Source organism: Oryctolagus cuniculus, chromosome 19, assembly GCF_964237555.1.
Source record: "Oryctolagus cuniculus chromosome 19, mOryCun1.1, whole genome shotgun sequence".
NCBI lineage: Eukaryota > Metazoa > Chordata > Mammalia > Lagomorpha > Leporidae > Oryctolagus > Oryctolagus cuniculus.
In genome coordinates, this window is record NC_091450.1 from 47,446,518 (window position 1) to 47,473,422 (window position 26,905).

General features: G+C 41.2%; 1 protein-coding gene and 1 pseudogene across 10 annotated transcripts in view; both read right to left on the reverse strand.

The window, feature by feature from the left end:
• Nucleotides 1-26,899, reverse strand: part of LOC138846964 (adenosine 5'-monophosphoramidase HINT1 pseudogene) — a 39,277-nt pseudogene extending 12,378 nt beyond the window's left edge.
• Nucleotides 1-26,905, reverse strand: part of AUTS2 (activator of transcription and developmental regulator AUTS2) — a 1,249,738-nt gene that overhangs the window by 772,578 nt on the left and 450,255 nt on the right. The gene's annotated exons all lie outside the window — the stretch shown is intronic.

The following is a 26,905-nucleotide window of genomic DNA, read 5'->3' on the forward strand; positions in this document are numbered from 1 at the left end:
GTACATCAAATTCATACATTTCATGACAAACATCAATGTGACCATGACAAGCCTACCAGCATCACACATCTCCCCAAGATGCCCATTAAGAGAGCTGTCCAGGACCCTCTCCAAGCCAGAAATTTTAATCACCAAAATAAACCAATTGATGCTCAGGTTATTTAGCCCTATAACAGAGAACACTGTAATGACTTATTAAACTTGTATTTAAATGCATACACATATATACTGCACTAAAATTCAAACAATTCTAGGTTAATTTAGCAATCATTCTATGACACAGGATTATGAGGTTATCATCTCTTTACCACAATACAATCAATACAAAGAGAGCACCCAAAGGCTGAAAATCACTGACAAGTGGCAGGGAAACATAATGAAAAGAAATATGGTACAACCGAATTCATATCAAGTAGGGAATTGGTATAATCTACAATTACCACAACTTTCATTTTACAGAATGTTCTAATCATATGTCCCAATAAATGAGCTCCCCCTTTTGTTCATTTACTCTCCTATTTTTAATTACTGCCTGCTGCTTCTGAGTTTCAGCAAATGTACCAAATTAATTGTTGAAACCCAACAGACTGTGTCTGCTTGAGAACAGAATTTAAGTTTAAATAATCTGTTCAAGTTGTACATAAGCTAATGTCAAGATGAGGACTCCAATGATATTCATCACTAAAATAGGTAAAATGTATATAGTAGTTATATAATGTGCTAAGTCCCAGCCACTGTGCTTTAGACATTTTATCTTATTTAACATTCAGAACCTTTGAAGGTGCCTCTTCCTTATGCCATCTCCATTTCGTGTATCAGGAAATTGAGGCACAAGGAAGCTAAATAACTAGCCCCAGACTACACATATTACATAGCTGACTAGGGATAATCCCAGCAGAAGTAAGCAAAGTAAGCAGCCAAGTGGGATTCCAACCTAGAGTCCACGCTGTTGGCCTCTACACCCTATCAGGTGAGATTTTTCTATTCAACTACTGAGAGGAAGGCCTGAAATATAAAAAATATATATTTCATATTTCAGTCAAGGGTGTTCAGTCAGTATTTTCTCATAAATCTTGAGGTTTCTGCAAAAGAATATGCCCAATTTCATTCATATCCGGGAACAAATTTTTTAAAATATTTGTTTTAAAATGTTTGCTTATTTGTTTTACTTCTTTGAAGGCAGAGAGAGAAAGAGACAGAGAGAGGAAAAAAGGGAGAGGGAGAGAGAGCAAGAGCGAGAGTGAAAGGAGATCTCATCCACTAGCTCACTCCCCAAATGCCTGCAACAATCAGGGCTGGGTCAGGTCAAAGTCGGGATTCAGGAACTCAGCTCAGGTTTCCATCTAAGAACTTGAGCCATCACCTACTGCCTTCTAGGGTGCACATTAGCAGGAAGCTAGAAGTGGGAGTACGGCTGGGACTTAAACCCAGGTGCTCCAACATGGGACACAGGAGTACCAAGCAGTATGTTAACCACTATGTCATATACCACCTCTTGTCACCAATTCTGAGTGATAATATTTTATGAGAAAGCATGGCATATCCTTTAAATGCATATTTTTGAAAGCTCTACAGAGTGTAATAGTCTATTATTACCCACTCTATAACACAACTTTCAAACAGCACTGACCAATAACATGGACTTCAGACGTGAGCCCTATCTGTACTTCTAAGTGTTTCCAGTAGCCACACTTAGAAATGAAAAAAATAAAAATAGGCAAAATTAACTTTAAGGTATATTTTATGTAATGGTTCCAAAATGCATTATTTCAATATATAATCAATAAAAATTAAAGATATTTTATATTTTTGTTTTCATACTATAACTCCAAAATCCAGTGTGAAGTTTATACTTACAGCACTCTCAACTAGGAAGAGTTACATTCAAATGTCCAATAACCACATGTGGGTAATAGCTACAATACTGAATAGCACAGTTCTAAAGTACATATACAATTTTATAACATAAATGTAAAAAGATGGCTCTGATGCATAGTGCTTTTATAAAATCTGCCCAGCGACTATCTTCTTTAAATCAGAAAGAAAAGGAAAATATCTTTGTGGTACACTGTAGCCTTGTGGTGATCAAGCATTAATTGCTAACTGAAATAGCAATACCTAATTTTAATGTGTCCAGTGAGACTGAGTCCAATAAACGTATTCTTTAGCTGCAGTCTCAACACCTAATTCATCTGCGGGGCCAAACATAGTTTTGGAAAAAAGAATTGAGAAGTAAAAAAATATGTAGCCACTTCTTGAAAAACATGCTGTGGGTAAGTAAAATTGTCCTTTATTTCCAACAGACAACAGTGCTCTCTCTATGTAATTACCTACATGGAATACTGTTGACTCTGGTCATCTTACCCTGATATTTTCTTCAGTTAAAAGTCTATTTCACCCTAAACTCCCAGTCTGGATTTTCTCTCTGAGCAATCAATGTGACTCTGTCCACCACAAGCCAGGAGCAGGAGTACGTGGGAGTTGTTGGGGGGTGGGGGCTCCCAGGAAAAGCAAAGGGTGCTTTTTCCCACTTAGGTTTCATTTACTCAACAATTAAGTACATGGTAACCCTACCACTCTATAATATTGAAAACTGAAAAATTAATTGAGCAAAAGGTTTTTTTTTTTCCCTACTTTAGAGTAGGGATAACATCTAATATAAACAGAATCCCACCTGTGTTGGGAGTACACAATTTACACAGTAAAAAGCAATCAACTGTTATTGACAACCCCCATTCCACCCCACTCCCCAGCAAAAGGCAGAGGGTAGGGGGAGGAAGAATGTCAAAACAAAAGCCTGTGCTAGAAAATTTACAGGGGAAAAGAACAAACATCCTCTTTGGGAATTAGTCTAGGCAACACAGCAAAGAATTATAGCACATAAACTGAGGTTACATAAACACTCTAATAAAATCCAGGGCTTGATTTATGGAAGCAGCCTGTCTCGAGCTTGCTTCCACAGAGAGCTGTGGCTCAGCCTGGAGGACCTGAGGCTGGAAACAAGCACACCCACCCGGCTCCGCGATGCCCAACCCCTCCAGCAGCAGGAGGCCCCAATTTGCTGCCAGTTGCGCCTTCCACTCAGTGGTGTGTGGAAGAGCAATGAAGAACAGGGGGGAGGAGCAGCTAAAAACTTTATATTAACTTTTCTTTTCTTTTGAAGATAGAAATAAGGAAATTTCCTTTGTGTATTCATAGCCCCAGTCTCCAGAGGGCTCTGTACTCTATTCCCACCTTCAAAATCGCATCACCACAATGAAATGCAAAGGGAGGAGAGTTTAGTACCAAATCCAAACAGCTCAGAAGCAACAGGGCTCAAAGCAGCCTCAAAATGTACAAATAAAACAGGGTCCTTCATTAAGGGGCGGGGTGGGGCGGGTGGGGGGAGCTGGCAGCTCTGTGGCCTAACAGGTTAAGCCACTGCCCGCAGTGCTGACATCCCAAAGGTGCCAGTTGCAGTCCCAGGTGCTCCACTTCTGATCCAGCTCCCTGCTGATGTGCCTGGGAAAGCAGCAGCAGATGACCCAAGTCCTTGGCCCCTGGACCCACATGGGAGATTTGGATGAAACTCCTGGCTCCTTCCTGCCCCAGCCCTGGCCGTTGCATCAATTTGGGAAGTTTGCATCAATTTGAAACACTTCTCTCTGCCTCTGCCTTCTCTCTCTGTAACTCAGTCTTTCAAATAAATAAATCTTTAAGAAGGAAAAAAATAAGACAAGTAAATGGAGAAGTGTTCTCAATGAAATTTGTATCATAATTATGTCCAAAATTTCTGGTATTATTCAAAATAGAAGAAAGTAAATATGATCTGGTGTTTTTATTAAATAAAGAAATTCTACCTTCCAAAATTTTTTTTTATTTTTATCAGTGATAGAGATATGGTTATGAAGCTGCCTCTCAGAAATAATGCTGTCAGAGCTTTTTTATAATTTCATTCTAAGTCAGCCTTGGAAATAAATAGACAAGTCAGGAAAAGTTCTCTAAATCTTATTTTCTTAAATAAATTTAACTAAATGTATCTAATAGACCATCGCAAAGCACTTTAAGTTCTACAACATTAAAAAAAAAAAAAAAAGAACAGTGTGCACATGGGATTGTAGCTCCACTTCTACATACAAAAGACTGGCCAGTGAAAATACTCAAAATCACATTGCTCAGATAAATCTCCAAACAAAACATGGGCTGAGCTGTTAGAGAAGCATGTAGGTGTTTATCAGCTGGTTTATTATGCCCACCTCATAGCAAACACGCAACTGGAAAGAACCAGAAGACCTCAAATAAACAGCTTCATTTCTGAATCAATGGTCTTTTACAAGCACTCATAAAGACTTCATGCAGAATACAGAGGTGTCACTAGGAAGCCTGGGCTAAAACAGATTCTCCCAAAGAAAGTTCCAGAACAAGACTGTGAAATAGAACTAAACAGTGCCATCTGGTGCGAGAAAAACAGGGAAAAATATTAGCTATGGAACTACAAGGCAGTACCTCATTTTAAACCTCTAGTCATATCAGAACTTGTGCTTTATTTTTTCTTAGAAAAATAAGTGTTTTGTGTATAATTTTAAAATGTTTTAATTTATTTGAGAAGCAGACAGACAGATAGGCACAGCTCCCGTCCACTGGTTCTCTCCCAGAGTGTGTAACAGCCAGGGCTGGGCTAGACCCAGGTTGAAATCAGGACCCAGGAACACAATCCATACCCACGTAGGTAGCAAGAACCCAGTTACTTCAGCCATCACCACTGTGTCCCAGAGTACGCTAGCAGGAAAGTGGAATCAAGAGCCTGAACTGGGAATTGAACGCACGTACTTCACGGGGATGTGGATGTCTTACTGCTATGAGTGAGTTGGCTGATGGCTCTCTTGCCTGTCTGCCTCAGTGTCTTAAATAACATTTTTAAAAATGCACTAGCAAGCACCTTAAAATCTTTTCCTTTGAATTTCTCATGAGTTTACACACTCTCTCACTCTTTCCTCTCCTTATCCATCCAAGAAATAACACAGTTCAAGTAAATTTAATCAAATCTTACAATTTAATCTCAATCTTGTTTTTTTAGGAAGGAGAAGGCTTCTTGCAGTTTTTAATGGCTTAACGAGTACCTATTCTCCGCACATTCCAGTAACTCCTAACCACTTGGTGATAATAAACACGATAGAATAAAACTAGTAATTTACAAGGGGCCAATTATTAAATTAATCTTAATATGCTATTTCTAACAGAAAATTGCCACTCTGCTAGTACCATGAGTACTTTACACCTAGTCATTCAAAGATTTCAGTAAAATTTCTGAGGTTGCCAAATATGCTAATATCACTCTAACATGGGAAAAGAAAATAAGAAAACTAAGATAAAGAAAGTGAAGTATCTGGTAATGAAAATACTAACTCTACTCTCACCATATTCGAAGACAAGCTTCCCAGATTCCTTTATAAATAATAATCTATGCTCCAAGCTATTTTTGGTCACAGAATCATGGACTCTTGGGGACAAAAAAGACTGAGAGACCATTAAGAATCATTTTTTTCAAAAAAAATTAAGCACAGATATAAACACAAACACACACACACAATTGACACAAGAATGTCTGCATTTATTTTTTTCTCTCAGAATAGAAGTAAATGATGCAATAAATCCTTTGAGTTATATACAAGCTAATATAAAAAACATCCCTTACTGGCAGGCTTTGTGCCTCGGATCCTATTATGTGAACTGTGACCGACAAACCTGCTGGAATCTATAAGAATTTCATATCAGAGCATCCTTATCGCTACTGCTGAGACAGAGAGAAATGTGCAAGCATGGAGAGGAACAGGGATCCTAATGAAAACACACAGCTAATCAGATCAATAGTCCTCTAGTCCACAGTAACTGGAGACATATTGAGAAATTAACGTATGAGTGATGAAAAAGAATACAAACAATGAAGATAGTAGAAGTTACAATGATATATTTGAAAGTGGAAGTATGAGGTATTTAAAAATTTCCTTTCCACAAACCTTTGCATTTAAGAGCTACCCATGATTTTCCTCCTCAGTAGCCTGTAGATGGTGCTACGAACCTGTTTTTCTTTCGCCTGAAAATTGTTGCAGTTTTATCACTAGAGGAAGCTAATTTGTATTAGTTCATTCCTTGTGCAGCTTGGGAGGATAGGTGGGAATTCTCCTACCTGTTCACTGACCACTCAACACTTATATATGGGTTACATTTTTTAGAAAACACATATGTTCATTGAAGAAACCTGTGTAAGCTTAATGTTGAATAAATATTGTTTTAGATACTACTGAACCAAGTAACTCTTTGGGAGGAAAAAACCAGGGAGCGCCTCTCTTCTTGTGTACTTCCACACACACACAATTAATAGATGAGAAAGGAATTCATCCAGGACATGGAAATGGCTCCCCAGTGTGCCCTGGGGCTACTTCAGAGTCTGCAAACTTCACTAGAGAATAGCCACCTCATCAAACCCATCAGCATGCCCAACAAAGCAAATTATACAAACAGAGTATGCCATGTTCCTATGCTCTCGTCCATAAAATATAGCCAGAAAGTTCTGGGACAGTCCCAAAGCCTCACAGCTCCCTGGCAGAAGAAGGAACTAGAACCCAGATCTACTACCAAATCAAAGTGTCCTAAGAGGTCAGAGAACTCTTACAGAACACACTTCTTTTGCAACATGGCTAGTAAGTAAGTATACATGTTTTGAATATCATATGTCGCATTTAAATAAAGAAAACCATATCTGTATTATACTTATTTTTTTATTTAATTTTTTGACAGGTATAGTTGTAGACAGTGACAGAGAGAGACAGAGAGAAAGGTCTTCCTTCCGTTGGTTCACTCCCCAAATGGCTGCTATGGCCTGCGCTGCGCCGATCCAAAGCCAGGAGCCAGGTGCTTTTTCCTGGTCTCCCATGCAGGTGCAGGAACCCAAGCACTTGGGCCATCCTCCACTGCCCTCCTGGGCCACAGCAGAGAGCTGGACTGGAAGAGGAGCAACCGGGACTGGAACCTGGTGCCCATATAGGATGCCAGTGCTGCAGGTGGAAGATTAACCAAGTGAGCCACGGCACCGGCCCCTGTATTATACTTATTAAAAACTCATCTTTATATGGTTTACTTTAGCCCCAAAGCAGTAAGACCATTTCCATATTATTTTTAAATAAACTGTATTATTATCTTAAAATTTTTTATTCAATTTTATTTATTTGAGAGGCAGAGTGACAGAGGGGGAAAAAAGATGGACAGAGAGACAGAGAGAGAGTGAGAGCAAGTGATGGTTCATTTACTGGTTCATTGGCACAATGACATCCACAATCTCTTCAACCATCACCATCTCCCTCCAGAGTGGAACACTGGTTACAGTCAGTGAATCAATGCCGACACGTCCTTATCACCCAGCTTCCCTACTCCACACTGGGTTCCTTCTTGGTGTTGTACGTTCTGTGGGTTTAATTAAATGTATAGCAAGCAGTATGCTCCACTGTAATACAGTTTTCTACTGCCCTAAAAAAAGCCTTCTCTGCCCCTAACTCCCTGTAGAACCACTAATCTTTTTTGGTCTCCATGGTTTTGCCTTTCTTAGACACTTAAAAAATGTTAGATTATCTGCTATCTACTCTTCTCCACCAAAAAAAATCAAATAAATTCTATTGTAAGCTCCTTGAGAAAAGACATGATGTTTATTTTTCTGTATCTAACAGGACTGGATTTGGCACTTAGCATGCACTGAAAGGAAATTAATAAATTTTTTTAAAGATTTATTTATTTGAAAAGCAGAATTACAGAGAGACAGAGGCAGAGAGAGAGAGAGAGAGAGAGATAGAGAGAGAGAGAGGTCTTCTATCCACTGGTTCACTCCGTAAATGGCTGTAACAGCCAGAGCTGAGTAGTTGATCCAAAGCCAGGAGCCAAGATTCTCTCTGAGTCTCCCATGTTGGTATAGGGGCCCAAGGACTTGGGCCATCTACTACTGCTTTCCCAGGCCACAGTAGAGAGCTGGATCAGAATTGGAGCAGCCAGGACCCAAACTGGTACTCATATGGGATGCTGGCACTGCAAGTGGCAGCTTTACCTATTACACCATAGTGCTGGCCCCAATATGGAAATTAATAAATTATTACAGTGAATTGGATCAAATCAAAACCTTAATCAGTTCTCTCTCGTGTCAATCTCTTGTGAAATACAAAGTTAACTATTTTGAAGATTTTTTTTTAAACTACAGGAAATGCATAAAAACTGGGAAAAATCTCTGAATGAATTCACTATTTAAAAATCAGTTACTGATAGGGGCCTGTGCTGTGGTGCAGCGGGTTAACGCCCTGGCCTGAGGCATTGGAATCCCATATGGGCTCCGGTTCGAGACCCGGCTGCTCCACTTCCAATCTAGCTCTTTGCTGTGGCCTGGGAAAGCAGTAGTAGATGGTCCAAGTCCTTGGGCCCCTGCACCCACGTGGGAGACCCAGAAGAAGCTCCTGGCTCCTGGCTTTGGATCGGCGCAGCTCCGGCCATTGTGGCCAATTGGGAGTGAACCAGCAGATGAAAGACCTCTCTCTCTCTCCCTGCCTTTCTTCTCTCTGTAATTCTGACTTTCAAATAAATAAATAAATCTTAAAAAAAAAATCAGTTACTGACACTGAACCTTGATCATATCTTAATCTGAAAAGTTTATACTGAATTTTAAAAATTCATTAATTTCTTTTCTTGTGGAATATGAATTCTCTTTATAATTAAGCCTTATTACAACTAAGTTCAACAAAGGTGATGTCAGTAGTGTTAACAACAGGTAAAATCGGTGGAGTGACTGGCACTAGGTAGTAGTCACAGTACTGGGTGCTCAGATATATTATTACCCATTTTTATAATAATATTATAAGCCAGTGGGTTTTATAACTATTTATACAAATAAGGAACCCAGGACTCCGAGAAGCGATGCCATTTCTCAGTGCATAGCTATCAAGAGATAAGGCGTGAACTGGGTCTGTCTGACAACAAAGCTCATGGTGTTAGCTCTGTACCATGTGGACTCCTATACCAATTTCATCCACAGATAAACTGCCTATGTTTACAGGATTTTATTATAAACATGTAACCTTCCAATGAAACTGAGATGCTACATTTATCCATTTTTAACCAATATAAAATCAATTTTAAAATACCTGACTAATCTGTAGTTAATTCACAGTGGCTGATGAGAGAGGGTAAGAGGCACAAATCATGGCACAAGTTTTCTCTGCACAGGAACAGTCATGTCTGGCTTGGGAGATTCATTTTTGGAACTGCCTGGTAGCAACCCTTGCAGGTGTGTTTATCAAGCCTTCACAGTTCTCTCTCAGGAAACCAAAAGAAGTTATCAGAAAATAAAATATACTTTGGTTTCCCCATCATTTGTAAACAAGGACAATGCTGGAAAGACAGGATAAAGAACGCTGCTAACTACTTGGTAACACTTGGTTTCTTGGCTGAAGAGAGGCTATGCCACAGCTGACTCTGGAGCACTGCCAGCCTGCTGCTTTCTCAGTATGGCTTCCACTCCGCTCATCACAATCTGCTCCACACCAACCTGACAAAATCATTTCTCCCAAATGCCAGTGGTCACGACACATCGTTTTGAAAGACGGCTCTCCACTGACCAAGAAGTCGGCACTGTTATCTTCTTTTCACACACAGATGAGAAACAGAGACATGAGCAGGAAACGCATCCAGCAGGCTTTGGATCCACAGTGATTCAATAACCACATTTTTAACCATCATCAAAATGCTTCTCTCTCCAGATGTTTCCAATTTTAGATAAAAGAGTAGTAAGTTTCCAGGTGATAATTTGTAAAGACACAATTGAAAATTTACAAAAGAACATCATTTTAAATAATTGTATTGAAAAATATTTTAACACATGGACAGTTAAGATAGTTTTAAATGTTATTCTACCGGATTTTATTGTGCATATTTAAAGCATACATGATGATATTACCAGCTACATATAACAGCAAAAGTTACTATAGTAACACAAATTAACATATACATCATTTCACAGAGTTATTCATTTCCCCACTCTGTAGCATGAGCAGCTTATCAGTTACCCATTTAGCAAAACTCCTAAACCACCTATTGTTAACTATATTTGGTCCATTAGTTCTTTAGACATATTCACCCCACATATCTGTTACTTTATATAGCTTGATATCCAACTCTCTTATTTCTCCTTTCTCCCAACACTGGTTCTGGTAACCACTGTTTTATTCTCTACATATATTCTTTTCTTTTCTTGGCCTTTTTTTTTTTTTAAGATTCTATACCAAAGTAAAAATCATCCTCTACATATATTTATTTATTTTAACTTTGGCTTATTCTACCTAGTATAACGCCCTCCGGGTCCATCCATGTTGTGGCAAATGGCAAGAGCTCCTGCTTTCAGAAACTAAATAATAATATTACATTGTAGTTGTATAATTATTTTCAAAAAACACCTGACAACTATTTACCAGAACTACACCCAAAATGACCTTCTAAAAGTATGTGTTCAGTGTACCTAATTGGAACTTGTTTTTGCTTTTACATTTTCCCCCTCTGTATCCCCCACCACCACCACCACCACCTATCCACATGTCAACTAAGCATCATCTACAATGAACACACTTGGGAAGTGCATTTAACGATCAGCTAAAGAATTTGCAGGGCTGTTGCAATTTGTGTCAGCCCAGTCAAGGTCTGGGCACTTGCACTGCCTGTGCTAGTGACATCAGTTTTGCTGAACTGGCTCTGGATTTCCTGCTGGAAGAGGCATTTCTCGCGAATATTTTGGCAGGCCTTCTCTTCTAACTCATCTGCAGTTCCTAGCCCTATGGAGTTACAGACCCATAGGCTCAAGGCCCATCTGCTGTTTGAAGGTCCACAGATGGCTGCACTGCTCTCACTGCATTTCAAGGACCACAGGACTGTGGAGAAGAAGAAAAAGTGAGCAAATTCCATGACGAGGTGGCTAGAATCAAGCAGGGGCAGAGAAAGGGAGAAAAAAAGGAGGCAGAAAATTATAGAAAACAAAGGCTTCTCCTCTGAAGAAACATAGTATTAACTAAATTTGGCCACAGAACAGTCCCTGCCAAGCTTAAAACTACATTCACTTCAGGTGTAATGTACTATTCTGCATTAATATTGATATAGAATTTTAAAGTGTTTTTTAAAAAAATGATCAGTACTGGGTCTGCTACTGTGGTGTAGCAGGTAAAGCCACTGCCTGCACTGCCTGCATCCCGTATGGGCAGCCTATTCGAGCCCCACCTGCTCCACTTCCAATCCAACTCTCTACTATGGCCTGGGAAAGCAGTAGAAGATGGTCCAAGTCCTTGGCCCTCCACAGGCGTGGGAGACCCAGAAGACGCTCCTGGCTCCTAGCTTCAGATCAGTGCAGCTCCAACCATTGCGCCATCTAGGGAGTGAACCAGCAGATAGAAGACCTCTCTCTCTGCCTCTGCCTCTACTATAACTCTGCCTTTCTTTTTTGTTTGTTTGTTTGTTTGTTTGTTTTTTGACAGGCAGAGTGGACAGTGAGAGAGAGAGACAGAGAGAAAGGTCTTCCTTTGCCGTTGGTTCACCCTCCAATGGCCGCCGCGGCCGGCGCACCACGCTGATCTGATGGCAGGAGCCAGGTACTTCTCCTGGTCTCCCATGGGGTGCAGGGCCCAAGCACTTGGGCCATCTCCACTGCACTCCCTGGCCACAGCAGAGAGCTGGCCTGGAAGAGGGGCAACCGGGACAGAATCCGGCGCCCCGACCAGGACTAGAACCTGGTGTGCCGGCGCCGCAAGGCGGAAGACTAGCCTAGTGAGCCGCGGTGCCGGACTGCCTTTCAAATAAACAAATAAATCTTTTAAAAAATGATCAGTTTTACTTGTTCTAGCCAAGTAATGTAAGAGTACCTCCCATCTTGCCATCATTTAAAACTTATTATAGATATCCCATTGTACTCAACATGAAATGCAAGCTCCTAAACTTGATCCCACACTGGCCTTCCAGGTTCTGGAAGCTGCTCCGCACTTTCTGGCCTTGGTCCTTGTTTAAGAACAGTCCTTTAAACTGTGTGAGGTATCCCTGCTTTCTCTTTCACAGTCTCCTGTTGTTTCACGCCCTCATCACGTTTTGTTATTATTATTATTTCTCTGTTATCTGTGCTCCTCCCCCGCCCTGTAAATTCCATTAGTGTAGGAACCATGTCTGTAAGTTTTCAGCACTGCTTATCTAGCTCCTACTATATACTTTGTCCCAGAGTGGGTACATGCTAGCAATTTAAGATACAGGAAGGAAGGACAGAAGGACTCAAGGCGATAGGAAGAAAGAGTGTCCAAAATTACAGATAAATAATATGGTAAGAGAAAATGAGGAAGAGTAGGTAGTTGATAGTGCAAGGAAGACCATACCTTCAGATAACCTTGGAGCTAGGAGAAATAAAGGGCCAGCTTTCTGACGAAACAAGGACACAAACCTCAGCCATTCTAGCTCTTTGCCCAAAAGAAGATAAAATCCTAATTTACCATTTACTCCTCTATCTTTGAAGTCCCCGAATTTACCCCTAATCCCTGCATTCTTTCAAAGAGACCCATTCAGTCTCATACCCTGTGTTGTTCCCATCCCATCCCCTGCACACTTCTCCAGGTTCCAGAAAGAGGTAAACCTAGATGGAGGAACTCACCTCTGTCCCCCACTCCCCCACCCCCACTGAGCCTCTCCTCGAGACCCCTACCCACCTAAGACATGAAAAGACCCAGCCTGATGGGGTCTTGGCCCTCCATCACGTGTTTGGTCTGTGTGCGTGCTGGCAGTTGGTCACCTACTTCTGTGAATTTATTTATTCTCTTAGAATAAATTTGGTTTGGCTGTGAGTCCATATCCTGTCTCCTCTCTCATCTGTCCTCCTTTTCCTTATAGATTCCACCACCTCATTTCATGAAAGGATGCAGCAGTGACCTGTGGTCTTACAGCTAACTCTAAAACCTAAGCTTCTTAAGCCCAATTTTGTGCTGCTAATACAAAATTCTAACAGACCATACAACTTTTCAGAAAATGATTCACAGTGGCTTTTAAATCCTGCTAAAATTTTAATATGGCAACTCCAGATTTAAAAACAAAAGAAACAAATGCTTCAGAGCCCACTTCGCCCTTTCATGTACCACTAACCCAAAGAAAGAGTGCATGCTGCATGAGAGGTAGCGTGCCAAGTGCTTTACCCAATCTCTCAATGCCACGGGCCAATACAGTCACATTCCCCAGGTCCAGATGAGGAAGTAGAAGCTCAGTGAGTAAAGCTACTTGCCTAGGGTGACACAGTTTGCAAGTAAGGGAGCTAAAGGGGATTCAAAAGCCAAGCAACAAGATCTCCACACACAGCAGAATTCCCATAGAAGGCACTCAGCTCATGGCTTCAAAAGCATTCTACATGAGGGAAATTCTTCAGTGGGCGGCATAAAGTACGAAATGGGATTGCTCATGTTCTCTTTTCATAGTCTCCACTGGGGAGAGAACTGTAGGATGCCACGGATATAAAGAATTTGTTATACAGATGGATTAATCCTTATCAGAAAGGCTTGGGAGCAGAAGTGTTTCACATTTCAGAATTTTCAGAGCTTAGAATATTTGCATGGGCTTTCCCAGCTGGGCATCCCTAATGGGAAATCCAACACCAAAGATGCTCCAAAATCAGAAATGTTTTGTCAGCTCTCAAAAAGTTTCAGATTTCAGATTACAGATGCTCCACCTGTATCGGGATGATACTTTGAACCCAATACCAATATGTCAAAATCTTCAACACAGGCAGAGCTGTTTGAAGTACACCGCCCACACTAAAGCCATGCCTAACTTCTACTGTTTGTTCTGACTGGTGGTCGTCTCAGCAGTTTAGTCTCAACAAGGAAGCTAATGTATCCTTCTATGGAGCAAGATTTCTATTTGCAATGCTGTCATTTGTTAACTGCCAAAATCATCACCAAGTACAAGATGATTAGTCTAACATACTGGAGGCACTTCTAAATTTACCACGGAATTACCACTAAACACAGTAATAATATCCAGAAGCATAAACAATACTGATGCAATCATTTTTACTGCTCTATAACAGTCACACAGTAGCCAGAGGAGTAAGTTAGTAAATCCAATTCCGTGCATATATCACTCTACAGTTTACGAGGCACTTTTTTCCCCTCCCTTTCTCCCTTCCTACCTCCCTTCTTCCTTTCTTTTGCTAAACATTTATTAAATACCTATTAAGTACAATGCAATGGGGGTAATTATTCCATTTGATCCCAATGCAATCTTCCAAGAGTGAGAAGGATAACTCAAGGAAGGAAGAAAGGCTCATGGAGTTATTTATTCAGTATAACATGGGAAGAGACAGAGATCATAAATCAGTTTTGCCAATTCCTCATCTAACGCTCTCAAGGCGCATTATCCACATTTCCTATGGCACTGCTTTTTCAGAGAGCAGTAGGTCAACATCAAGTAAACAAAAGAAAATCTATATTTATCTTACGTAATTTGCTTCTGTTTTCCATCATAAAGATCCAAAAATGTTGCTACCCTCCCTCCTGGTAAAAGGATTCAACACTGGCATCCCGTGGGCACCAGTTCAAGTCCTGGCTGCCCCACTTCCAGTCCAGCTCCCTGCTAATGAGCCTGGGAAAGCAGTGGAGGATGGCCCAAGTCCTTGGGCTCCTGACTTCAGCCTGGTCCAGCCCTGGCCATTGCAGCCATTTGGGGAGTGAACCAGTGGATGGGAGAGCTCTCTGTCTCTCCCTCTTTCTCTCTGCAATTCTGATTTTGAAATAAATATATAAATATTTAAAAAGTAAGATAAATACATCTTTAAAGATCCATCCTATTTCTCTAAATTCAGGTATATACATTATGAGTAGCGCAATATCACTCACACTTGGATCACATACCTTATGCTTAAAAAATAAGCATACTCTCATCTATCTAACTGCACATGTGTGTACACAGATACACATATATACACACACACACAGAGATGCTCCCAACTTAAAATTTTGCCATTTTGATAGTAAAACTTAGCTAAACAAAACTCAATACCTATTTTTACATAATAGATTTATTGAGATAGTATTTGCATTTCACACTGTTCACTCATTTAAAGTATACAACAGGTGACAGACCTACTGATTGTGTCCCCAGGTTCAGGCCCACAGATTATTCCATCCCCTAAATGGTTTGGCTTCAACCCCATTTGGCTTTGATCCTATAACCAAAGCCATCTGTGAAGGGGTGCAGGAGGAATCATGCACACTAGCGCCTCACAAAAAGGGTCTTCTATCCATCTACTTTGGTTTCAACGGCAAGCAAACACAGCATGCTGTGACTCAGACAAGGACCCAGAGGGAGATAAGCCCTCTGAACTCTGGGACAGGCTTGTTGGCCTCCACCCTGCAGCAGATCTTGAAAAGGTCCTGCCTCGGGCTCCAGCCCCTCATTGCTGGAGTCTAGGAATAATCTCACCCACACAGAAACTTGGAAGATGTACCTAAGTCATGGGGCTTGCCGGCCTCTGATCTACAACAAATATTGAAGAAGCCATGTCTCAACTCCTGTTCTGCCTATGCAGGCAACAACTGGGAGATGATTCTGTCTGAGCCATCAGGGCAGTCTTGTTGGCTTCTATCCCACAGATCCTGAAAGGGCCCCATCTTGGCCTCGTTCCTCACTGTTGCACCCCAGAGTTATCCAGATGTGCAGAACTCCTGAGAGAAGCACCTAGGCAGATTTGTTGGCCTCCATCCCACACTAGTTCCAGAAGCTCTGGCACCTGTCGGATGCAATGTACAAGCAACAGAGGGAAATGCTGGGAATATTGCCTGCTGGTGCCACTGGGCTGGGCTTGCCAACACTGGTTCCACAGCAGTTTCTGAATCAGTTCTGAAGCTCAGTTTCAGCCCCACCCACTTGTAGTCTAGCAGAGTTGGAACCAGCTAAGGTCTTGTAGGGAGACGTGCTCATCTGAATCCCAATGACTGGCGTGCCAATCTCTATCCCTCAGCATATCCTTCAGTAGCCCTGGTTCCTGATCTTTTTCCCTCTTATCTGCAAACTGAGAGCAGGTCAGCCCCATAAATTGGCTCTCTCCATTCCCAACCAAAGTCAGAAGGCAGAGCTGTTCACCCAGCAATCTACTGGGAGACATGCCTATCCACAGCCCCACAGACAGGCCTGGAGAACTTGATCTCAGTTGTAGACCTCAAGGAACCCTTTGTCTCAGTTCTAGTCCACCCTGGTCATAAAACTGAGTGGTACAGCCAACCCGGGGATCCAATGGAGCCCTCCCAGAGACCCGGAGAGCCACAACCATCACTGCACAAGGTAACAGACCCTCTGAAAACCTTTAAGTAAATCCTCATCCCTGCGCCAGCTGCTAATGGGACCCCAGTTTTGGTCACATTGGCCATGATGGAGCTAGGCTTGCAAAGCCCTCTGATACAGCGATGGTGCAAGAAGTCACGGGTTTATGGCTCCAGAAGCCATGGGCTTAGGGACCACACTGCTGGCTGCTCAGAATTCATGGACAGGACTACTATAAAAGGACAATCATAGACAAAGCCAGACTACAAACACTGGAATAAATACCTGTCAAGGTGTACATATCAACACATGACTACGAGGAATCAAGAACAAGCAGGAAAACAGCACTTCACCTGACAGACAGAATTAGGTACACATGACTGACCCTAAAGAGAAGGAGATTTATTATAATCTGCCTGACAAAGAATCCAAAATAGCTGTTTCAAGGAGCTCAGTGAACTTCAAGAAAATACAGAGAGACAATTCAGAAATTTAGCAGAGAAATTTAACATAGATTGAAATATTTTTGGCCGGTGCCATGGCTCACTTGGCTAATCCTCCACCTGTGGCGCCGGCACCCCGGGGTTCTAGTCCCAGTCGGGGCGCCAGGTACTAGTTCCAGTTGCTCCTCTTCCAGTCCAGCTCTCTGCTGTGGCCTGAGAGGGCAGCAGAGGATGGTCCAAGTGCTTAGGTCCCTGAACTCGCATGGGAGACCGGGAGGAAGTACCCAGCTCCTGACTTCGGATAGGCATAGCACCAGCTGTAGTGGCCATTAGGGGAGTAAACCAATGGAAGGAAGACCTTTCTCTCTCTCTGTCTCTCTCTCACTGTCTATAACTCTCTCTCTCTCTCTCTCTCTCTATCTCTATCTCTAACTCTGCCTGTCAAAAAAAATAAATATTTTTTAAAATCATATACAAATCTTTTAAATGAAAAATACCATAATCTTAATTTTTAAAATGCAATAGAGAGCACCAAAAGCAGACTAGATCAGGCAGAAGAATAAATCAGAAGACAGAGATCAAAGACAGGTCACTTGAAAAAACACAAAGGAGAAAAAAAATGAATGAAAAGGAATGAAGAAATCTTATATGATTTATAAGACAACATCAACAAAGCAAAGATTCAAGTCACCAGACTTCAAAGAGGAATAGAGAAAAACAAAGGGTAGAAAGCTTATTTAAAAAAATATTAACAGAAAGCTTTCCAAACATGGAGAAAGATATAAATACCCTGGGAAAGAAAGGTCAAATGTCATCAATTAAATGCAGTCCAAATAATACTTCCCCAAGATCTATTATAATCAAATTGCCACAGGTCAAAAATAGAGGATCCTGAAAACTTCCAGAAAAAACTTCCAGAAAAAAAGAAGTTAATACATACTTGTAGCAGCAGATTTGTCAAAAGAAACCTTACTGGCTAACAAGGTGTAGAATAACATATTCAAAATGCTAAAGGAAAGAAACAGCCAACCTAGAATACTATACCTAGCACAACTGTCTTTCAGAAATGAAGGAAAGACAAAGACAAATGAAGGAAAGAGAATGACTTTCTGAAGTAAACAAAAGCTGAGAGAGTACCTATAAGAATTGCTGAAGGGAGTTCTTCAAAATGAAAGACAAGGATGCTGATGGGTCATGCTAAAACACCCCCAGGTACAAAACTCACTGATAAAGGCAAATACAGTAGCCCTCCAAATCCACAAGTATTGTATCTGTGAATTCAACCAACTAAGGTTTCCTTTTTAAGCTACCTTGACCTGCTCAAAATGACCAGGCAATGAAGTAAACCAACACAGCAATTAAAGGGGAGGCTGGAGAGCAGAAGAGTTGTGGAGCTATAGCCATACAGCTCGCTCACAGTACCAGTCCACCACTGTCCCTGAGAACATATCCCGATGGCTCCACATTGGCGAAAATGCAGTAACACAAAAGTGCATATATGGCAATAAAAAGGGTCAACAAGACACCTTAGTGAGATCACCAAGTACTTAACTGTCTCAACAGCTTTTCCTTAAAGGTATGACCATAAGTTTGGGTATAAAATTCAGACTGGAGCTCAGCATCTAAATTGAACTGTCTCACTGAAACATTTGTTGAGAGAGGGTATCAATTTTCATAGGAAGGTTTTGTTCTTTTGTTTTGTGAAACCTCAGCCACTAATATAGTCCCTGGGAAGCCCTTCGAAATTTTACAAAGGCAAGTGGAGGGAATGTTAATTAAATGTTTCATTAATGTTTGCTATATAGTAAGCCTATTCATTTCATTGAGGTCAAATTTATGATACAGCAGAGTTAGAATTTTATGTGCTCTATGTATACTTTATAGTACATTGGCGCGCCTCATAAAATTCAATTGTACAGTACATTTATGCTCCCTTTTTAAGGACCTGGATCATAATTTAAGTTTTTAAATGATTAGAAAGGTTTATAATTTTTGTCTCTTTGCTTTTATGAGGCACAATGAGAAGAGCATTGCTGATGCCAAGGCCTTGGCCAGAAACATTATTCCCAACTACTATTCTATTTCTTTGGCAAATAACGTTTCCCTTTACAAGATGATCTCTAGGAATATGTTATGTAAAAAGTGGCAGCTGTCATCATACGGAGTCTCCTCTTCAGTTCCTTTATTGTTGGGGACAAATGTGGTATATTTCAAGTTGCAGCACAGTTTCACCTCCTCGATCACATTAGACTCTGATCTGCAGATCCCATTTCTTTCATTTCCTAAGTGAGTCATAGTATAGCATAGTAGGTGCTCTAGATTCAAAGTATAACATAGTAGGTGCTATAGAAATAGATTTCTAGTTTCACCAAAGGAATATACAGAAACAGGAGCAGATGTACTGCTCTTATTAGAAGGCAAAAATTAGGGCATCACTCAATTGTGCAGGGAATCCAAGGCCCCTGATCAATCTTGTGGGAAAATCTGTTCAATTACTCAATATCCTCAAAGCGCCTTCCTCAAATGAGCACGTTCAGGGGCTCAATCCATCTTCACTGTGCGATGCCAGATGAACTGTTCTAACATCTAATTCTTTTTATAAAGCAGAAAGTGTTTCTCAAGCTCTTTCTGGCTGATTGAACTAATTTACTGTGGAACAGGCAGCAGCCTATCTTTAGATAAATGCTAATCAGGACGTTAGTGCTCTCTTCGGTCTGACTGCCACTATTATGCTGGAAGGGAAGGTCAACAGCTAATAAACCCAGTTAACAAGCCATTCTGAACTTCACTTTAACTCAACACTCTTCAAAGTTGCAGTCATTAAATCCATAGATTATTAGAGGCTGCCCTCCTATTTTCAGTGCACACCGAGACAAACTTTCAGTACAGTCATTAATTGAATTAACATTGTCTAATCCAATTTTACAGAGAGTAAACTGAGACAGGACCAAGGGGAAGGTCTTCTCAAATACCCTCACAATAGCCAATGGGAATACAGCCATGCAAGGTTAGGCTTTGGCTGGAGAGAGGCAGGAAGCGTGTCATGTTAATGGTTTCTTTTCCCTCACAGCCCTCCCTTCCCTTCTTTCCCTCTTAAAATCTTTCAACAAGTAAAAGAAAGGCATTTTGTAGTTCCAAGAGGATAGTTTTACACTGCAGAAAAGCCAAATGGAAAAACAGTAAGGCCATTTGTATCACAGTCCCATCCAACCCAGGATGACAAAGCAGTCTCAGATGAGCAATAGTGGGACCCTTCTCTACCGGATATGACTAGGAAAATTAGCTCAGCACAAGGCCTCTAAGAGACTGGGTCCTACTGTGATAACCAAACGTTACGACAGTAACATTCTAAAGCAAGACCAGAGGGCTCTAATTAAGAAACTAAAAAGATTTCATTATTATACACTAGAGTTCTGGGTTTAAAAAGATGGGCAGCAAACTGATTTAATCCCTAGTTACTTACTAAGAGCCCCTCTGTCCCACAGCGCTTGGATGACAGGCGGCTGGTACTTATTTATTTTCCAGTAATCAGTCTCTCCTCAAGAAGGAGAAAGGTACACGGTAAATCTCCTGCAGGCGAGAAGTCTGCTGTATTACAATGTTTTGCTTATCTGTGGACAACAAAACGAGCAGCCTCAATGGCATATGGAAAACAGAAATCTGGACTGATCACCCAAGGTCATCATATTCATTAATATAGGTCTATTCAAAACAGAAGAGCACTACTCAAAATAAGACTGAGTATTAACAAAGAAACCCCACACCTGTTAAGGGTGACATTACTGTCATTATGTTTCAGGTGACGAGATAAGAATAGGTGACCACTGGCCATGGCAGGCCATGTGCTATCACAGTCACTGTGTAACTGAATGTACAATTCAGTGGTTCTTTCTTCAAAAAGAAACACCCTCACCGGCATGCTCACACCATGCAGGTCAACAGGTCTAATCCCAACAACACGGACAATTCCTGTTGTGTATGGGCCAGTCATAGAGTGCATTCCACTGTCAGTGACCAGTGTTAAGTAATGAGAATGTGACGCAGCCTGAGGCTACAAATCTTGGGAGGATTCTATTGGTGTCTTCTAGAAAAAGTTTTTCTAATATTTAATGAGAAGTTGCACAGAGATGTTTATTTTTGGATATGTTCCCTTGAACTTTTGCAACCAAAAGTGTCCTAAAATGATGGATGTGTACTCTGCATGGTAAGGATATAAGCCATAGGTTGTCATACTGGTGTTATAAATAAAGTTTTACTGGAACACAGCCATACCATTTTCATTGATTTATTGTCCATGACTACAACTGCTGAGGTAAACAGTTTTATCAGGGACAACAGGACCAAGAGGCTGAAGATATTTAACATTTGTCCCTCTACAGAAAAAGTTTTGACCTCTGATTCGGATTCACATTCATTTTTTCTTTTCTGAATATTTCACCAATGTAGTATAATTGAGTACATCTCTATGACAGCCCCAAAATACTAATTTTCTTTCATCTTGAAGGTGAAAAGCCTAGCTTTTAGAATTACACAGCTTTCTCAGAATACCGACATTCATGGAACAGATGGAAGGTACTACAGCATTTCAGCTGAAGCATCTTTTGGATATAATCCAATTTGACAAATGTTTATTGAGTGCTTACCATGTGCCACATTTAAGTTTGAACAAAAATGCCATCTCTGTACTTGAAGAGCTCAAAGAGAAACACAAATAGTCCAAATCCACAAAAATCTGAAAAGGGGTAATGGAGTAATCTGTGATAGATTCCCTTAAAAAACATGCAGAAAAAATTACTATGTAGTAGAGAATTTGAGAATCTGAAATTTTAGAAAAATCTTTTTTTTCATGGTGAGAACTGATGATTCATTATGTGCCCAGCAGGCACTGCTCTGAATGTTTTCTATTTGTTAACTCTCAGCTCTCTCTCTCTCTCTCTCTCTCTCTCTCTCTCTCTCTCTCTCTCTTAAAGATTTATTTATTTAAAAGGAATAGTTGGAGAACAAGAGACTGAGGGAAACAGAGCAATCTTCCATCAGCTGTTTCACTACTCAAATGGTTGCAATGACCAAAACTAGCCCAGGCCAAAGCTAGGAACCTGGAGCTCCATCTTGTTCTCCCATGTGGGTGGCCATCTTCTGCTTCTTTCCTAGGCACATTAGCAGGGAGCTGGGTCAGAAGTGGAGCAGCAGGGACTTGAACAGGTACTTTTATGGGATGCAACATCACAGGCAGCAGCTTAACCCACTGTGCCACAATGCTGGACCCAGTATTTGTTAACCTTGAATACAATAAACCCATGAGGCAGAAACTGTTGCTGTCTCCATTTTTCAGATGAGGAAAATGAGGCACCAAAAGATAGAACAACACATTCCAACGGTATACAGCTAGGCTGAGACCAGAGCCCAGTCTACCTCCAAAGTATGGAGTCCTGCCCCCATGAAATAATGAGGAAGAGAGAAAATGTATTGAAAAGGTGTAAGGGCTGAGGAACAACAACAAACACAAAGATAATGAGTTCAGGTGAATATGGGTCAAGGATGTATTCAGAGAAATGATGGCATCAGAAAAGAACTGTACTGCTGAGGAGTAAAGATGAACAAGACCCTTGGATGTGACGATTTAATGTGAAAAATGCTATACTGGAGCTGGGGGTTGATTTAATACCAAATACAGGATGGTTTCAAAGAGAGGGTAAAGACCTCCCACGCAGCAGGTTCTAAGGGAATCTGCCAGCACATTGGGCCTGCCATCTGGTGGCCAGGTTCCATCCTACTGAAATGTTTGCTCAAAAACTGGAATTATAAAATTGCTCAGGTGACAGCAAAGTAGGCATGAAAGACACATGAGGTTTAAGAGGTCTGTGGAAAGAATAACACATGAACTAAAACTGAGAGGGAGCTGAAAAGACAGAATAAAAGGGGAGGAAGCTGGATGAAAAAGAAACGAAGATGAACACAGCTGTGTTGGTGGGTGTGGGAGAGCAAGATGTGGGTGGGGTGTGGGTTGTGGAGGGGGGTGTAAGAATGGTTGATGAATTAATGTGGACAGAAACTTGGCAACAGATCATGACCAACCCACAAATAATGACAGTACGTGTGTCTTGGTTCCACTTCCCATGAGTCCCTGTTGAAACGAGGTTCTCCACCCTACATATTCTGTTACTATTAAAAACAAAGATCCCTTAAAGCAATCAGAGGGGGCCTTGCTTCCTTGTACTTAAGCTAGAGGACAAAGAACGACATTTTCTGCATTTCTCTGAGGTCTATATAAGTTTACAGTGTGTAGATTAAGCAAAGAACAAACAGGAAGAGTCTTTCTCATTCATTCAACTAATGATAATCCTATTTCTAGTATATGAGAGTTCATTTCCTAAGCACAACAGAAATGTATCCATTAAGAGTGCAGTCTTGACCTACTTTAACTATGCCTTACGGCACTCTTCCATACCATCAAGTTAGTATAATCTGTTTGACAATGTATACCCAAAGGCAAAGTACATAATTCCTTTTTACCTAGTATTTTAGATTTGGCTCAAGCACTTCCAGAAAGTTCTCACGTGATGCTGATGCTGTTGGTTTGGTGCCACACTTTGAGAACTAACAACATAGGAACTGGTTGAAGACTGGATAGTTGAAGACTGGATGAGAAGTGACAAGGGCAGATAGTCAAGAAAGACACACTAAGACCTATTAATATTTAAAACCTATCCAAGGAAGAGGGACCAATGAAAGACACCACCACCAACAACAACAAAAAGCAGAACAAAATCAGATGAAGCTATAACAACGGAAACCAAGGATAGTTTCAAAATAGAAGATACAACAAGATCCTTTAAGTAATTCAAAGATAAATACAGAACAGCCAAGTAGAACCTAAGTGATCAATAAGCAATCAATAAACCTCAACAAACCAACATCTTGGCAACTGTGGGAGCTTCATCTCCTGGTCAGGGCCCTCACTGTCTCTTCAGATCCTCCCTCCTTCTCTCTGTTCTGCTCACTAACAACATAAAAAGGAAGCAAATACATGCACCCACTGACAACTTAAGAGTGTCTATTTCCTTTACAATGGCAACCCCCACGTGCTGGCTATAACACTCCTCAAAGATCCACACAGCCAAGTGAATTTAGGAATCTTTTTCAACTTGTCACCACAAAAACCAGTGAAGCTGATTTGCCAGGACTCAAGCTGGCATGGTATGAGGCAAGCGCCATCTACAAACATTCAAAGTGTTCTGTGCCAACCTTTAGGAAATTGCCAGCCTAGATCCCCAATTAGGCGTAAGCCCTTCCACTGTGCACTTTTTACCATCCTTCAGCACTGCCTCCAATGTGTACAGCAAAAAGCCAAGCTCCACAGAGGGAACTTACAGGCAGCACTCACCTCTGTCTATCCATTTCTATTTCAATGTGCCAACTGCCTAGTGAAAGTTGCTGGCAGTGACTAAAGCTAGGCAGAGGAGCTAGAAGACAGTGGCAGAGAGCCACAGGGAAAGGAGAGACTATTATTAGAATGAGTGTCTGCAGAGGAGGCCAGCTCCACAGTGAAAGAGAGCCTTCCCTTCTAGGGAAAACCTGGCTGCTATTAAGTCATGAGTAGGCACTTCCCAAAACCTTGTGAGCCAGACCTGCAGCTGTACTGCCCATCACCGAGACTGATCCACTGTGGGCTGGACCAGCATGTGAAGGGTTTGGCAGCAGACAAGGAAGCAATCTATCTGTGAGGCAAGCAAGACAGAGAGTACTGAAGGGGCGGGGGGTAACCCTGTTTAGCACTTTTCATGTCTACTTCAGAAACTATCTCATCTTCCTAGCATAGTGATGGCCACCCCTATCCATCATTCATATCCAATTTGAAAACCCAGGTTGCTCAATCAGCTACCTGGGTGACCCACTAAAACAAACAAACAAACAAACAAACAAAAAAACAAACTCCTTGCCTTCTTGGTGAAACAAAGAATGGTAACACCATATTTTTCATCCAAGTGAAATACAAGATATCTGATGCTGACATCTACATGGGAGTAGAGTGGAATACTGGAAAGACAAGCGGACACAGAAGAGGGAACCAACAAGAAAGACAGATCAGGCTTTGGGTCTGGCGCTCCACCACTGACGAGCTATCAGCTCTTTAAGTCTCAGCTTCCTCGCTTCATAAAATAAAAATAATTCCATGAAATCCACGGAACTGCTGAGAGTTTGAAATGAATAAGACAATGTACTAGTTAATGTTAAGTGTATTCTACCACACATGAATTTAGGAATTATTTTGTAGGTGTGATTAACAACCACAATAGTTAACTTCAGGTCAAGAAGATGGAATTCTAGAATGTGAGTGGTCTTTACCCACTCAGTGGAAGACCTCAGGAGCGAAAAGTGAGGTTTCTCGGAGAAGAAATTCTGTCTCAAGAATGCACCAACTTCTGCCAAGTTTCCAGACTACTGCCTGCCCTCTAGATTTTGGACCTGCCAGCACCTCACAATCCAACCAATTCCTTAAAATCTCTTTGCGCTTGCTCTCTCTCTCTCTCTTTCTCTCAAATACAAACTGAAGCACAGAGGAACAGAGATATGCAGGCCAACATAAATAATGACCAAGATGAATTAAGAGACAGAAAAAAGGGAAAGAAGAGAGGAAAACATAAATCCAGTAGAAGTATTTAAAGAGCTTATTCCAGGTCCCTCTATAATTACTCCATGATTAATGGAATGCTCACTGCACTGGCCTATGAAGTCAACCAACACTGAGAGGACTTTAAAAGCAACATTCCATTACACTGTTTTGAGTTTGATTGTAATTTCATGTATTACATGTTGATCTCAATTCACTAAGTACTTCAATCAATTTGCCACCCTGTACCTGCTTGTTTGAAAGCATACTGCCGCATCAAAATTGCTTTAAGACATAATTGGGATTGCATTTTAAGTAACTTAGTTTCTCATAAGCCCATAACTGCCTTTTCAATCCAGCTCCTGGTCTTTTAGTTAAAGCCGGGCAAAAATGCTCATCTTCTTTCTTAAGATTTTTTTTTTATTTATTTGAGAGGTAGAGCTACACATAATGAGAGAGAGAGAGAGAGAGAGGGAGAGAAAGGTCTTCTATCCGCTGGTCCACTCCCCAGTTGGGTGCAACGGCAGGAGCTGAGCTGATCCGAAGCCAGGAGCCAGGGGCTTCTTCCAGGTCTCGCACGTGGGGGCAGGGCCCAAGCACTTGGGCCATCTTCTACTGCTTTCCCAGGCTATAGCAGAGAGCTGGATTGGAAGTGGAGCAACTGGGACTAGAACCGGTGCCCATATGGGATGCCAGCACCACAGGCAGAGGATTAACCTACTATTAACCCACTGTGCCACAGCACCGGCCCTGCTCATCATTTTTGAAATAGAATTCCAAAACAGGTTGGGGGGCAGTAAGGAGGTATGTGGCTCAGCAGGACAAAAGAACCACTTGAAGTATTCTCTAGACGGCACCCATCTGACCATTACATCAGTCTGAATGTAGTTTATATCCCTCCTCTAGTCCAGTCACTAACATCTCTCTCAAGGTACCATAGCAAAACTTACAAACCGGAAGGCAAAGGCAAAGGATCTCTGATCTACATCCTTTCCTCATGGATCAACATCTTTTTAATTCTATAGAAACTATACTTGGTTGCCCTGATTTGCAGTAGGATGGAAACCCAGATTGAATTCAACCCAGTTACTCTCTGGCTGAGAGACTCCTTTGCCACATTTACTATTTCACTTTGAAACCATTTTAGTAAATTTAGTGAGTGTTTAGGTTACTACAGTGAATGCAGCTTTCAATCCTCCAACCAAATAATAAATAACTCACCATTCATAAGCCCTAACTATCAGCCACGAAGTCTTCTAACCGCTTACATTTTATTCACTGATTATCCACACCTTAAAGATGAGGAAATCAAGGGATAATGAAGTTGAGAAATTTACCCCTCATCAGTTAACACAGAAGCAGACTCCAACACCTGTACCCTTGCAGTATCACCCTCCCACTGCCTTCCATCAAAACACCACCCACTCAGCACAAAGAACTACACAGTGTGAAATAGATCCATTCCAATCTCCAGATTTTAAAATTACATTCACCAGTGAGGTCAGTTAGTAATGAC